The 16,269-nt window shown below is 41.9% G+C and overlaps 1 pseudogene across 3 annotated transcripts; it reads right to left on the bottom strand.

Moving 5' to 3' along the window:
- Positions 1–12,511: 12,511 nt before the first annotated feature.
- On the bottom strand, positions 12,512–15,983 carry LOC149932065 (ubiquitin carboxyl-terminal hydrolase 2 pseudogene; annotated as a pseudogene). Of its 3 annotated transcripts, none has more exons than XR_016472759.1 (2): positions 15,729–15,983; positions 12,512–14,646 (listed from the first exon to the last, which is right to left on the bottom strand). The product of XR_016472759.1 is annotated as a ubiquitin carboxyl-terminal hydrolase 2 pseudogene, transcript variant X1 (transcript). The 3 variants fall into 3 exon arrangements; XR_016472761.1 differs by lacking the exon at positions 15,729–15,983 and adding an exon at positions 15,655–15,676; XR_016472760.1 differs by lacking the exon at positions 15,729–15,983 and adding an exon at positions 14,737–15,169.
- Positions 15,984–16,269: the final 286 nt, after the last annotated feature.

Raw genomic sequence — 16,269 nt, 5'->3', positions numbered from 1 at the left:
TGGCAGCAATGTTCGGCAGGGGGACAAAACAGTCGGGGAGCATTTTATGGAAAGAAGTATTAATAAAGTGGTTTTTAACGAGTAGCTAACGACGTCTGGAAATTGTGTACAGTCAAATCTACAGGCTGGTACACCGATTAAACGTAGTGACCACCCCCTCGGTATTTAACAAGTAGACCACCCTTATTTCCGAGCCTAGTCGAGGCGTAAGATGGACGCGTTATAGCTTGTTTTTAAAGCCGCGTATTTTTATCGCTAGAGGCGCTTATCTCGTTGGGTTTGACGTCAATTCTACGTCACTGTAAACACATCTAACAGGTAAATATTATGGAAGGTAATTATAAACTTATGTTTATACTTGGCGCGTTACATTAGCGTACAAAGCGATGCGGGAAACCAGGAGACGAAGCCGCGGGGTTGATAGATCAGCTCGGGGCGCTCATCAGAATACGCGAGTTAATTTGAGTTTCCCCGCTCGGGGATGAGCGAGTGCCGAGGGTGTTATCTCTTCGGCGAGATCCTTAATTAGTTGACTTCGGGGGTTCCTGCAGGACGCGGCGAGCAACAATGATGAAGAGCCGATAAGCGGGCTTCACTCCATCTGCCAAGAAAGGGAAAAATTCTTTTCGAAAGTCTCGAGTGTCGGGTTACCCGTGGGTCCTTCCAAACTCATCCGTCTTTCAGATCTTTGTCGCAAATCGCTCGGGAAATGTCGCCGCCCGATTCTCGAAAGCGCGCTCAGATCAAACGCAATTTTGACATTATATCCCATACTCTCAGAATGTGATACATAATCTATAAGAAAATATGTTATAAAAATCCGCATTTACGCCCAATTTTACATAATTTAATTATGAGTGAAGCGAAATCTACTACTACACTAGAAATCCTTTTTATCCGTATGTTTGTGAGTGTAAGCTAGGAGCAACAAACACAGCACTACACGCAAGGAGAACGCAACCCGTCAAAAATCGTTCATTTTCACGAGTACAATTTTCATTGGTTAGACGCTTTAGCGCCTGCATCCGTCGGAAGGGGAAAATTCGGAAATTGCCTCCCCCCGCCCGTAAAACGTTCAGCGAAAAGGCTCGTCCAATGAAATTTGTACGCCACACTGCCTTAGCGTGTTTAAAGGCTAGCCGCGTTCTCCTTGTGTTTGTTGCTCCTAGATGAAAGGTACACCGTATCGTTTGAATTTGAGTAACTTCCCGCGCTAGTCTCTAGAATTTGATTGGTCGGATTTGCTATCCCGAGGACTGTACACTTGAAATTCGGGTCGAATTTTTCAATTGATACTGTGGCCCTTTAAATTAGCCAGGCCCATTAAGCCAATTTTTTTGAATGGACGCTCGCCGTCATGACGTTTTTTCCCTAGTTAAAAACCTAAAACCAACTCATACTTTAATACTAGGGTCATACTGGGGGTTATTATTGCTTTGGGTTGCGAGATCATTTTTGAGCTATGAAAATTTGGAACCTATGTTACGTTTAGACACACGTGACCCAATAGGCGTTCAATAGACGTCAGAGACATCTGGTGTGTTTTCCGTCGCAGTACGAGTCATCTAGAACAATTAAAAGCAGAACGGTTGGGGTCTAGCTGAAAAGGGTAAACGCTATCAGTGCCATTAGCACGTGACAGAATTGAAAAGGCGAACGCGGAAAAGTATTAAATTAAACAGATATACTTCGTCTTGGGTTGGCGGGATGAAAAAACAGGGGAGTTTATCGTTTTCAACAATCTCTAGCTGTTTCTCAAAGGCATCAACGTGGTGACGGGTGTCCGCGAGTCGGGACGTTTTCGGAGTCGACGAGCGCTGAGAGAAGAGACGTCAGCGCTCTTTCGATTCCGGGGATCATGATGGGCCGAGGCAGGCGCCTCGTTTGACGTTCGCCGATCTTCGCGTCCGATAATAAAGCCTATTAAAGAAGCCGACTAATGAAACTAAATATAACCAATCAACTCTCGGAGTAAATCAGCGCGAGTACAATAGCGTTTAGAGTTTTCCCCCGAGTTCCCACACCAAACACTGGTAACTAGATATCGATATTGTAAGTTCACGGAGGCTGGCTGCTTACCAATTTACAATCGTGTGAAATTGTTTCGCTTCATTACACTTTTTGAAAAGAATACAAGGACGGTCTTTATGACTCACCTAAAGACTTAACTTACCATGTTCCCGTCTATTTAAAGCTAATTGGTACGACCAGAAGAAAATAGGGGAAGTACGTATCTGTAGCTTTGAGCCATAGAAGTCGTCGTGTGACCCACGAAAATGCCTTTTTACGCATAATAAACCAAACTGAAAAAGTAGTTCCACTTTTGTTTTGATTCAACTCGGCTATAAACGACGAAAGCAAATACGCCTTAGCTCAATTAGCAGAGAATGAGAAGGACATTATGTTACAATTGTTCTATTTAAGAAAAATTGATTTTTTAAACGATGTATTCATCCGCGATTTCCCGCCAAACCGTTTTGGCGCGAAAATTCGTGAAAAGTGACGCCTTTCCAAAGCTGACTAGAAGCGTACTTCCCCCTATTTTCTTCTGGTACGACGCGTATAGGGAGTACAACCCTAGCGAAGAAGGGCAGTTTAGAAAGTAGTTGGAAATCCTGCATGGATATATTTACCAACGATAGAAATTATAATTTATACTACTTTCTAGACTGTCGTGCCAAGAAAGGGTGTTATAATTATCTCTTGCTAGGGAGATAAATTTTTATAAATAATTACGGGGGGGGGGGGTACAGAGGTACAATCTCTTCAAATTTGAAACGAACGCCAAAATGGTAGTAAAATATGTGAGATGAAAGCTATTCGTAAGTCCGGAACTGATTCGGAGTGAGCTATGACATCAACAAAACGTCCCGGACGGTTTAGAACTTGTTGTACGAATAGTCTGGAATTTTATCCTAAAATCCTGTAGTGACTGGTCTAAGAAACGAGAGCGCTTGATGGTACCCAGTTCCGTATTTTCGCCTAGGCCAACGTAGGCGGAGTAGACTGTCATATATTGATCAATAGACAAATATCCCTACGCTCCGCAGTGCCGTATTTCAGCGTAGGCCAACCGAGGCCATGGACTAGGGGCCCATTATTGGAAGGGGCCCTCCGGTGACCGTAATTACTGCATTCGAAGGCATAAATCTATAATATCAATCGTAATTTATATTGGAAAAATTCCTAGCTAAAAGATTTTGTTTTGAAATAACCCAAATTTCTGCCTGGCAGTGTACGGACGCAGTCTTAAATCGCAATGTTGCATAATTATCGCATATTTAGTGAACCATTGTTAAGAGCTTTTATTAAGTAATATAACCGTAGAGCTCAGACCAGGAGCGGATCCAGGCCATCAAGTAAGGAGGGGCGATCATGGGCATTCAAAAGTCGTCTGCTATTTCTTCACAAATTTAGTTGGCAGGTATTAAAGTAGATGGCGCTATCGTTTCTAAGCTCGAAGCCTATGTGGAGCGTGAAAATGTGACGTGGAGCTCTCATTTTCGTTTGCTTAAACGAAGTACTTTCTACAACTAGAAAGTCTAGTATACTCTAGTCTCTATAAAATTATTTCAATAACTTCAAAAATGGTTATGTTTTTTCAAGTATTCTAAGGGGGGGCGATCGCCCCCATCGCCCCCCGTATGGATCCGCCCCTGGCTCAGACTTCTACGTTGAATCAGGGAAATTCAGGCACAGCCTAGTTCCAGGGATAAGAGTAAATGCAGCGCGTGAAAAGGGGGCCCAGAGTGCTTATCTGCCTATGGGCCCAGGATCTCTATGTCCGGCCCAGATGGTACCTGCTCTCGAGCAGCTACTGCTTGAACCGAGCTTGAACAGTTCCGAAAGGTCCAAGAACTGGTTCCCGCGAGCGAATAGTTTGCGCGAGAACTCATCGAACAGTTCCGGACTGGCGAATAGTTTTCACCTATTATTTTTGATTTTTTTTTACGTTGAAGGGGGAGCTAAATCAATATTCAAACTGTACCCCCCTAATTAAAAACGTTCCTACGCGCCTGCTGATAGCTATGAGAGGAGTTACGCAAATTAAAAACAAATTGGTGGATCTTAAAAATTAATTTTTTGTGTGAAAATACGCCGTCATGTTAGGTTATAAAAGCAGGTAAATAAATACTCTTTTTAGAAACGTTTACTGGGCGCCGCCATTATCGTACAGACAACCAACGAGCCAGCCATCTACCGCAGAAATTTCATCCCCCCAAAACCGGTTTTTTCCTCACCCTCCCCGTAGACTGTAAGGTAATGGCGGTCGATTGGGAAGGCGCGTTTAAGAGTCTATATCTCACAATGTAAAAACAATTTTAAAATCCGTGAATTGTGCACGGACGTGACTAGTTTAGCGGCAGTTCCCAGCTTTCATTCCTTAAAAATCCTCTAGCAACTCAAAGTAATTTTTCAACCAAAAGGCCTTAGTAACCTAATTTAACCTAACCTTAACGTAAATGCTAGTTTTACATATACACAGGAAAAGAAACAGGATGATTTAATCAGCGGCAACAGGAATGCATACCTCTACTTGGAATGTTTATCGCGGCAGATTTTCGTCTCGATGTGGCTGACGGTTTTTTTGACGTCACTATGTTAACTTAACAAACAACTACAGGAGAGGGGAGCGCGCGAAAAGGGGTTTTTTTCTCCCGTAGGCGGGGTCAAAGCTGTCAGAGGGGCGCCCGCAGAAAGTTTTCAAAGGGGGGGGAGGGGCAATCTTCATACTTACAATTGTTAGTCAAAACGGGGAAGGAACTTCATAGTGCATTTATAGCTCATAAAAGGGGGGGGGGGAATTGCCCCGTTTCCCCCCCCCCCATGATTCCAAGTAGAGATATGGATTCCTGATGGCAATAAAACTGGGAGTGGGAACGGTTGCTACGTTTAGTCAGTGTGTCAGAATTTATTGCCCGGTGTACCTAGTAACAGAGACCATACCACCAGAGGTCTATCATCATAGTGCCCTACGCCAGCGTCCCACAGCCCAGACAGGTGACAAATCCAGCATGGGCAGTAGAACCCTACTACTGATGGTCGCACCTTAGACGCAAGCCACGCAACCCAGCAGAAGGTGCAGCAATGGGTGGACCAATCCCCACTTCGCGCAAGCAGTGGGAGTAAGAGTGGATGCTGTAGCAACTCCAGCCGACACCCTACCTACGTAGGTAACGAGTCATACCATTTGGAGAGAGCTCCTAAAGGGGAACGACGAGCACACAGCAGCCCAAGTAACCCGGCACAGCTGGCACCGGAGATCCCGGTGGACTGCAAAAGGCCGGGAAACAGGACCGCCGTGCCCTCATACGGAGGTCCGCCGCCCCACAGCAGGCTACCCAATCCGCCGAGGTGGCCAGTTTGCACGGACCCTCTCCGTTAGCCCGAGCCGAAGCTCAGTATCCAGCCCAAACCTGACCGAAGTCGGAGGTGGAGATAGGACCATTTGATCGGAACTAACATCTCCCAGTGCGCCACCAGTTATTGCACACTCCGACACCTTTAGGGCCGCTACGTTTAGTCAAATATAATATGATATAGAACTCCATACCCTAGATTGGATAATATTTCGCAAACGTCCGCCATTATCGGTGCGGAGAAACAGCGCTGCCAGGCAAAAAAAATGCCCATCCGGCCAAAAAGATAGCAGTGTTTTCAGATTCGTATTATTTTGTTTGAAAGTAAATTGATATTTGGCGGCGTAGTAACGATTATGACTGCATACGTAAAATCAAAAGTTTATGAAATCTACCTTAGAAGTAAGTATCCATCTGGTCTAACGATGTAAATTTTTAAAAATTACTCTACGTAGGGATATTTATTTATAAACTTTATTTTCCAGACAGTGGCGTAGTGAGGTTATTTGGCGCCCATTGCCAAACTCCAAAATTTGCGCCTCCCCCCCACCCCACCATAAAATTCCTTGTTTTTAAACGAAACCTAAAAATTATCAATAACCAAATAAATATTAATTTAATTGATATATTAAAAAAATTTCAAGTTTCCAATATCCGATTTAATACTTTAGGCGCCTCTTTGGCGCCCCCCTGACCGTCGGCGCCCGGGGCGTATGCCCCCCACACTACGCCTCTGTTTCCAGATACAATAGTTTTAGTAAGTTAGTACGTTATGTATTTAGCTCCGCACTATTTTTTGTTCCAAAAGTCTTTTGAACAATCTGCAGGAGCCTGTGAAGGCACATGTTTCAAACCACATGTAACATAATTTCTCATAAATATTCCTCTGTATAACATTTCCATATAAAAGAAATTCACTGAGACCTTGTACCACACGGAAAATACAATAAGGGGACCCAAATATGCCAAACTTCTTATAATCCTTGCGGTATTGACAGTGGCGTAGCTAGCATGGGTGACACCCGGGGCGGATATCATGACGTGCTACTTACTAGTCTCTAGTTGGTGTAAGTTTTATTTTTTTCACGGTGGGTGTGACCGCCAAATCACGCCCAAACGGGTGACACGTGGGGCGGACCGCCCCCCCCCCTAGCTACGCCACTAGGTATTGAAAAGGTTACCATGGAAACTAAATGAGGTGGCATGAGCTGGACTACAGATTTTTAAAGTTAGTATTATTCATTAACTTCCGTTGACCATCAGTAAAGTTGATGACGCGTTTTTCGCCACGGAGCTGGAAGTGACGTAATTTACGTCATATCCCGTGAAAAATTTTCATAAAAGACAATGCTTTTACCTTTGTTCAAACGAATAACATTACTACATTTGCAGTATTGTGATATATTATATACATGTATACAAACAGATGCCGAAGTTAAAGGGCAATAAAAGTGGCGCGGGGAAAACTACGAGGCACAAACAGCACCGTGACCATGAAGCCTTTGGCGTTGTATAGAAGCGCCACGGGCGGACTTTCTTTGAACTAGATCATGCCACATTTCCCCCCTTTTGCCAGTGTCACGGTGTGGCTTAAGCATATTGTGCTACTTATAATAAACATTCAGAGTGCCCTATATGTGAGCAGTTCATTGCAATTTATAGTGAAGTTATATATAAGTTCAACTGCTCCCAAATAGGGCACTCTGATGTTTATTAGTTTAACTGATATCGGCAGATTTCCGAGTAAACCCGGAGTTCCTACACAGTACTGATGAGCCCCAAAAGGGCGAAACCGGTCTACTGATAACAATCTGATCAATTTTATATATTTTGATCAAATTGACCAAAATTCATCAAAATATCATAAAATTCATTTCATTTGTAAATTTTGATCTATTTTTTTTGGTTTTGAAATTTTCAATTTTTTTGAAATTTTTCACAAGAAGTGCTCAGATTCCCATGTTATTTTCAATGGGAAAATATACATACTGTGTCGTCAAAAACATTTTCGGTTGCCATGGCAAAACTAATGCCCATTGCAATTTTTCCCTTGGTGAAATTTCATGTTACCATAAGGTCTACATACCCACCTAGTTTCAACAAAATCGGTGATAATCACCTCGGGTAGTCTCCTCGTTATATTTGCCCTTTCAAAAATCCGTCAAAATACAAACAAACCTTGAAAAACAGACAAGCCAAAAAGCTTATTTGTACTCGAGAGAAGGTTACGAGTTTTATACCAAAGTCACAGATGGGCCGATATTTTGTTCATAGGGAGTTTGGGACACGTACTATTTTCAAGGTAATTTTCAATCATCGCACGCGTGCTGGCGTGGAACGTCTATCTCCTCAGGGAAGGAACGCGGTTCGAGAAAGAATGCTATTATGGCATCTTCGGAGAACATAAACACCAGGAATAGAAACTAACGTGCGAAAGCTACGATCATAAGTGTGAAGTCATTAGGCCTAATACGAGATCTTTAGCCTTGGACTCGTCAACTCCTTTCCATAACATCTTGTCAGGCCCGTAGCCAGCGAGGGGGCCTGAAGGGGCCCGGCCCCCTCACACATAATTGGTGCCCCCTCAAAAAATCTGAGAGTGCCTCATCGTGCTCCCTCAAAAATTATCTGTGCCCACTTAAAAATATAACTGTGCCCCTAGAAAAATATCAAAGTAAGTAAACAAAATCAATAAAAAATATCTTATCCACATATTATATATAGTTAAGTTCAACTGTTAAAAACGCTCGGTTAAAAACTATATTATTTACTTTAGTGCATTTGGCTTTACTACATTAGTATCACTTGAAGTTGAAAGTTTTAGCTGTAGCAGTAATAATAATATAGCACGTAATCAAATACAAATATTGATTGGACTTTAAGGTTAATTTGCGTAGTACTGTAGTCCATATGCTATTGTACGGTGTCGCCGTTTATTCAGCTTTAACCATATTTTAGTCCGGCTATCGACTCGCATGAGATTAATCAAGTCATTAAAGTCCAGGTATGGATAAATTTGTGGTAAAAACACAAAGAAATAAAGAACGAACTAAAGAAATTGGCATTAAACTTCGATTTACGTTTTATATAAATTTAATTTATATCTATTTAAACCAATGTCAAACGCCAGTGTGGCTAGTGTTTCCCTTTAAGCTCTTTTTAAAGTAGTCTTAGTCTCATAGGTCTTTGGAAACAAATTGATTCCTAAGGGTGCCCCTTAGGAATTTCCCAAGCCCCCTCAACTGAAAAATCCTGGCTACGGGCCTGCATCTTGTAGAGGTTAACGGTAATAGTAAGTGTAGGGAGCTGTTGGCCCGCGTGGCATGAAGGGCTTCCCACCACCCTCCTACGCAATTTAGCCCGGTCACCTGAATTAAAGGCAATAAAAGTCGCTAGATGACTTGGGCCTAGGGTGGTGTATTGGGTATTAGCATTAGTTTATAATATTGTTACATAAGTCACTTATGTAACAATATTATACACTTGTGACGCGTCCGCTTGCTAACGCGTCACACGTAGCCTTTGACAGCGCCTCGCTAGAGGGAGAATTTCTTCTTATGATGACGTCCCTCCGTTACTAACTCTCAGTAAAATATTCCCCAAAGTGACAAACTTATGGAACAATATTATAGACTTATGGTCTATACCAGGAATCCATAACGCTACTTGGAATGAATAACGGCTTCGATTCCCCGCCGTTGTGGCGGAACATAGTAGGCGGAGCTTATAATCCTTTGTTTGTCACTGAATTTGACGTCATTTAAGGCGGTATAAGCGTTTTTAGCCCCTCCCACAATGTTCCGCCACAAAATACCACAGGGGATATGGGGAGATACTCATTCCAAGTAGCGTTATGGATTCCTGTCTATACTCATAGTGAGCCCGTACAGGGAGCCGTACCGAGGCGTAAAACCGACGCGTTATAATTTAAGTTGCGTATTTTTATCGCTAGGTGCGCTTATCTTTAGGGGTGGATATTAAAACAATAGACAAATTAATATTAACGAATAATTTTCCTGACCGAACCTTTTTTCGACACTGACCGTCTAGCCCAGCTCCAACGTGGACTTATACCCGAATAATCTTTGCTAATTGACATAATTATTGCGTTATGTTATTTATGCTATCAGCAATTTTTTCGACTAGCTGACACACTTTTGTAATCCAATTATAGTATTATGTGACGAAGAGGGTAACATATACGCAAGATGAAGTTGCTATTCCAATATTTCTCTATTTTTTCGGTTTCATCCTGTGGAATAAACCAAACGTATTAGTTTGCTTTTTCTGCTTATAAACGTGTGCGCGCATTTCTTCGACTTCAGCTTTACGCGTAGCTAATTCCTTCGGTACCAGCCCATTTCCATTTTCTGACCTTAATGACCGATTTCTTTCTCCCAGCGATAGCGAGAACTGGAGGGTGACACCCTGAATTCCACCCGCGAAATCCAAAACTACCCTCTTCTGCTCGACTAAAAACAGGAAACAATTACGATCACGAAGCGGCACATTTTCCGCACTGATCTAATGTTTCGGCGGCCGACGAAAACTTCAATTAGTTACGCGTCTCTTCCAAATTAGACTTACGGAGTAGGGTCTGTTATACGCCTAAAACGACTGGGAAAAATCTTTAGTTATATTTCGGTTGGCTGTGTCGCCACCTAATTACCGAATTATCGATAGTATGTCCCTAGCCTTAGCGTGAAATTTTGGGCTCCGCCGGGATCTAATAAAATCGAAAATTTTAATAAAACATAAATATACGTTAAATTTAATTTAAATAACAGCTTTAATGAGATTAATGACAACTCACTGTCTCAGTCTTTTGTACACGAGTGGCTAAAACACCGAACGTTATCGAACAATTTTTTAGGTATTTATCGTTTTTTGCAGTAAAAGCAGGCTACACGACATTACTATTTGGACAATGATGTTTGAACATTACTATTTGCCGGGAGTAGTGGCTCACTCCTGTAATCCCAGGCGTCCGGGAGGCAGAGTTTGTGGATGGTCGTGTGAGGACGACTACCAATTCCCCAACGGGTGGTCGGAATACTTCCGCCACGGGTGTCCCCACCCCTGTCCCCACGTATACCCCCGTTGGCGTGGCCGTTACACATATCTCGCCTGATTAATCAGATGGTGTTTCGCCGGGCTCGCGGTCTTCTCAGACTCAATCAGCCCTTTCTTCCTTGAATAAAAAAAAAACATTACTATTTGGCAGAAAAGTGGAATGTGCGTATATTTTTTTTATAGAATTTCTAATACTACAAAATAATAAGACTAATACTACCAAATAACAAGACTAATACTATCAAATAACAAGACTAATACTATCAAATAACAAGACTAATACTACAAAATAATAAGACTAATACTACCAAATTACAAGACTAATACTACCAAATAACAAGACTAATACTACAAAATAATAAGACTAATACTATCAAATAACAAGACTAATACTACAAAATAATAAGACTAATACTACCAAATAACAAGACTAATACTATCAAATAACAAGACTAATACTACAAAATAATAAGACTAATACTACCAAATTACAAGACTAAGACTACAAAATAACAAGACTAATACTAAAAAATATACGAAAGATAATACCAGATGTACGATTAATAAAATGAAACACAAACACAATACAAATAAAAACATTTTATCGACTCGAGCCCGGGCCCTGTATACCACTATTGCTACGCTACTGATAACGTCTAACTTGCCTGATCACATAGCTGTAAAATATTATTTGCTATTTCTCCAATCCCCACAGATTTAGTTTGAAAATACTAAGACAGAAGGCGCTGTATTTTCAAATTTAATTTTTCTGCCACTCATAGAGGTGACGCAAACTTTTAAGGAGGGTTGTAAGTTATAAAAAGTCATGCGACTTCTCTTTATGGCTACAGATTTAAGGAAAAACGAAATGTTTTGATAAAGTGGGATACCTGACGAGACAAAACTTATTTTAGCCTTGACTAAACAATTCATTTTAAATTGGTTATAATGGTGATAAACAAGCGGTTATATTTTTCGAAATCAATTGAGTACTTTTCCGAACTTGAAACCTAATGCCCAATGACATAAGAATTAATGTCAATAATTCCGCGAAACCTTTTCCTTGAAACCATCAATAGAAAGATTTTTCCTCATTGTCAAAACTCCTGTTTTCTCCTTCTACGGGAAACTCCTACTCTACGGTAAATTACTACTAAAACCTGCCAAAAGACCTCCATATGTGCTACTATTCGCTACGCCCCCTTTAATTCGCCATTGAAATCTAAATAAGTAGCGGCTGAAGCAGACGCTATTAGTTTTTCTTATCGTAAATTTGACTTTATAAATAATGATACTTGCATTTTAATATATTTTTGGCATCGTTTGCTTATAATATAAATAATGATACTTGCATTTTAATATATTTTTGGCATCGTTTGCTTATAATATAAATAATGATACTTGCATTTTAATATATTTTTGGCATCGTTTTTTCAACAAAAAAAAACCGTTCTTATGACTTTTTATTTTGTCTGTAGCAGACGCTAGATCATAGGCTCTACCTCGGAGAAGCTAGAACCGTGACGCCACCTAGACTAGTTTCGGTCGCGAATTGACTCTTACGAAGCGTCATAGGTGAAGCAGACGACATTCTAACAAGATTACCATGCATTATTTAATGGAATTTACTTCACAACAAAAATGTATGGTAACTCTTATTTTTCAGTGATATCTCACCAAATAATTAAAATTAACGACTTAATTTTCGTTTGTTCGAGAATAGTATCTGTTCCAAAATTGTTCCTCGCGAGCTTCTAGAACCCATCGCTTGGTATCAATAGGAAAAGTCTATTAGTGACTGTAATCCCCCTATTGAGATTAAAATATGAAATTTCTCGATAATTATTCGATAAGAGAGTTACTAATTCCATTACGTAAAGGGTATACGCCCATTAATTATACCTCAGACGAATATAAATATCCCACCTTTTGTCAATTAATCCCAACGGTAATCCTTTGCCTTTTAAACTGACAATCGAATAACAATAACCGATAACAATCTCTTATCGAATAGCCGAACACCCCGAAAAAACTCGCAAAATAAATTTAATAAAAACGAGTTGTGAAAATTTTAACAACGAACGAAATTTATTATTGCAGCCTTTTGTAAATTTTTCTCATTTTATGGAAATAGAGGGAGAATTAAACAAAACCTCAAATTTGGTTCCAAAAAATAATATCATACATAACGAGTAAAGAGATCATATTTAAATATTAACGACAAAAACTTAACGACTGGAATGAATTTTTTTTTCGTTTTAAAACTAAATAAAAAACCGTAATAACATAAAACAATGCCATTTCTTTTCAAACTCTTTGCCGTCAACTAATCAAATTTTCACCTGAATAATAGAATTTAGAAACGTCTACGATAATATTATGACATAAATGGCCTGTATATGGCTTATGGTAATAAAAATAATATAATCTCCCCAATTTATCCACAAATCCAATTTTTATCCTAGTAAATTTAATATTTTAAATAACACAACTAAAATAATAATAATAATAATAATAACGGTTAAATCCCACAAAAGATAGAGATGGTAAGAAAATGTGTTGACTGGTGTTTGTAGTATTTAGAAGAATGTCCTAGGGAAGAATGTTCATAATTTTGAGCTGCTGGGCAAAGACAGTTCGTAGAAGAGTATATAAGCGTGGGAAGATGGGATTTCGGACCTGTCCATCGAGTGAACGGCGGCGTCGTTGAACTCGTACCAGACGCCGCTGTAAGGATGGCGACACTTGGCCGTGTAATGTCCGGCACCCACGTATCCGGTATGGTCAACGACCGCGTACAAGTCGTAAAGGGGAGTGTCCGAGGAGCGGGAAACGGTCCCCCTGGAGCAGTAGCGAGACAAATCCAGGTCGGTGGCGGGGTAATCGATCGAAGTGTTGATCTTGCTGCCCAGGAGGCCGTGCGAGGAGAACCTCTTCAAGTGGAGAACGAGGACTTTGGGGAACCTCTGAATGGAGAACCTCTTGGAGCATTTCCTCTTGGTGTTGCACCGAACGCACCGAGGCCTCTCGGCTCCGTCCAGGAACTCCTCCTCCATGAAGACGTCGAGGCAATGGTAGATATTGGGTTCTCGACGGTCCGAGGGGAGGGGCAACGACAGGTCCCAAAAAGGGTCGAAGGTGACCGAGCTGTGACCGCAAACGGTACACGTCAGCGTACTCCGCAGTTGGCCCACGAAGAGATCGACGATGACGCTGTTCTCGAAAGCCAAATAACCTTTCCAAGCTGTCTCGGCTTGACTAGTTTCCGTGAAGACTGGGAATCCCGCGTCGCTATCCCGACGTGGTCGACCGCCGTTGGAAGAGGTGGTTGAGGCGACCGCCCCGCGGGAGGCGGCGTTGGCCCGGTTCACTTCGTCGTGCACCCCGAGAAGCAGATAACGCAAAAACTCCTGGGCGTCCTGTTGTACCGAGCCGTCGAAACGGGGCGAAAATCGACGAATTTGTTTCCGAAACTCCATGGAGTTGATGGCGCTTTTCGAAGCGTTGTCCCACAGGCTTTTGATCAAGGCTGCCAGGCTGTCGGTCAGTCCGGCGTGGCGGCCGTTGTTGCGGTCGCTCAAGAAAGTCTCCCCGAAGAAATATTCGGTCAGCAGGCGGGCGTGGCTCAGACACTGAATGGTGCAGTTGATGAAACAGAAATTGCCGAAATTGAGAAGACCCCTAGAGGTCGACGAAATGCGAGCGCAGCCCCCGCCCGACGAATAGTTCGACCTGCCACCTTTGGCCTCTAGACTGACCGGCCGCCAATATTCGTCGGAACCGGATCGACTCGATCGATAATGGGTGAGTAAAGAGTACTTGGACGAGCCCCCGGAGCCGCTGCTGTCGTAGGAACCGCTGGAGTAAGAGTCGAAAAAAGGGCCGTTATCGTCGTCCAAGTAGCTGCCATTACCGGCCCTCTTGGTGACTAGTTTGTAAGAGCCACCGCTGTCGCTGCTTCCCAGACTGGAGGACCTTTCCGGTTGGTGGTACCTTCCGGCGTTCTCCGAGGTGAACGTCATCGGCGCTGGAGGAGAAGAGTCCCTGCCATTGTAACGCTCGAAGTTATGGTACTTGAGTAATTTCGGGTAGAGATTCTGAGAATTGTCCGAATTGCCATTGCCCGAATTCAAGTCGTAACGATTTATGGAGTTCTTGGAGTGGATTTTCCTCCGTGTCGAAAACATTTTTTCGCGTCAGTGCGAGGAAAAACCTTAAACGACAGAAACATACAGTGGCTTTTAGAAATGACACTTCCCATATCACGATAGGTCGTGACGATTCGGTAAATAAAATAGCGTACGTAGTTTAAACGCTAAAACACATGTTCGGGCGAAAAAAGGTACAGTCTTTGAGCCCGTTATAAACAAACCGAAAGCCACGCGTCTAAAGGGCACGCCGCACGCGCACGCTAAACACGTTATCTACACCGAAAACTCCTCGAACGGTGACGAAATGTTTTACGATTCCGAATCGCGCGTCAGACTACAATCGTCTATAAAACTGTTTCCCACTTAACCGGTGACTTTGAAAACGTACGTGTCTAATAACATTTTTACTTCTTCGTTTTCCCTGAAGATCCGTAATTACGGACGAAGGTCCGCAACTTCTACCTGACTCTCCCGAGATACCGTTTCTATTTCTCCTTCTACGCTTACAATGTCGAAAAATATAAGCCTATTCTAGGCCTATACGGGCTATTTGCGGCATCTAGAGGGATTTACAAATATTGAGCACTGGCTTTTAAATATCAAATATTATTTCGAAAATACGAATCTGACTTTGAAATTTTGAAGTTACATTTTTACTATGATTTTTAGATTTTAGAAGAGATTTTCTGATTTCTAATTTGATTTGAAGATTTGTAAAGTCTTAATTCTATAGTGTACGGGATTTCGTCGTACGTTCCTCCCCCTCGAAGCAGACCGTGGCATTGATTTTTTCTAAATGAAACGGGAATGAACTAAAAAGAGCATTTTATTAGTAGGCCTAGTTCAACGGCTTTTCATTTACGAGTGCGAAGAAGAGTTTCACAAATCGTTCCGCAACAGTGATAACCTAAACCTAAATATATGACCTTGTACCGCTTAGCTTTGGAATTACCCAAAAATTCTTCTAGATTACGTCTGCCCCGAAGGTCTGCCGACAGTGCCGACGGGAAAAAGTAAACAGCGCGTTAGTTCTGTACTTCTGTTGGAACCGGGGCCTAGGCTTAGTACACCAACCCTACCGGCTTCGATTTACAGTCTCGTAAACGACAAAAGACATCCGAAATAACTCAAATATTTCACTCACCACCATTTGAATTTCAGACGCTGTTTGTCGGTGCGTTTTCTACTTGGTTTTAACATAAACAATACACGTGATAAAATATCGAACAATCGCGCACAGCCGTCCTTCGGAGCTCCGACGAAGGCTCTCGGTCTCCGAGATTAAAAATTTACTCTCCCTTCATTCCTTTCTCCCTCCCCTCTCGGAATAATTCGGTAATACAAGAATTATGGCGTCATAAGACTGGATGCGCATGATAAATCGAAAGTACCGCGAATTTTGAAGTTCATTTGACGTAATTTGCCGAAATGATTAAATTTGTATTTAGATTGGTACGTATTTTTTTAAAATTACGCAGACCGTCTCTGTAAATCCAAATGAAATTTTTTACGCCGAATGATAATACACTTTAAATAAGAACCCATTTAGCACCTTAAGAACCTTGAACCAAGGCAATGCTTATTCGCGACCGAAAACTATCGCTACGCCCCTTTGGTTCGTCATTAAAACACAGATAGGTAGCGGCTAAAGCAGACGCAATTAGCCTTTTCAGTTTACATAGAAC

Source organism: Leiobunum rupestre, chromosome 8, assembly GCF_980474605.1.
Source record: "Leiobunum rupestre chromosome 8, qqLeiRupe1.1.hap1, whole genome shotgun sequence".
NCBI classification, from domain to species: domain Eukaryota; kingdom Metazoa; phylum Arthropoda; class Arachnida; order Opiliones; family Sclerosomatidae; genus Leiobunum; species Leiobunum rupestre.
The sequence above is the reverse complement of the archived record's forward strand: the minus strand, read 5'-3'. Positions and strand labels throughout refer to the sequence as shown.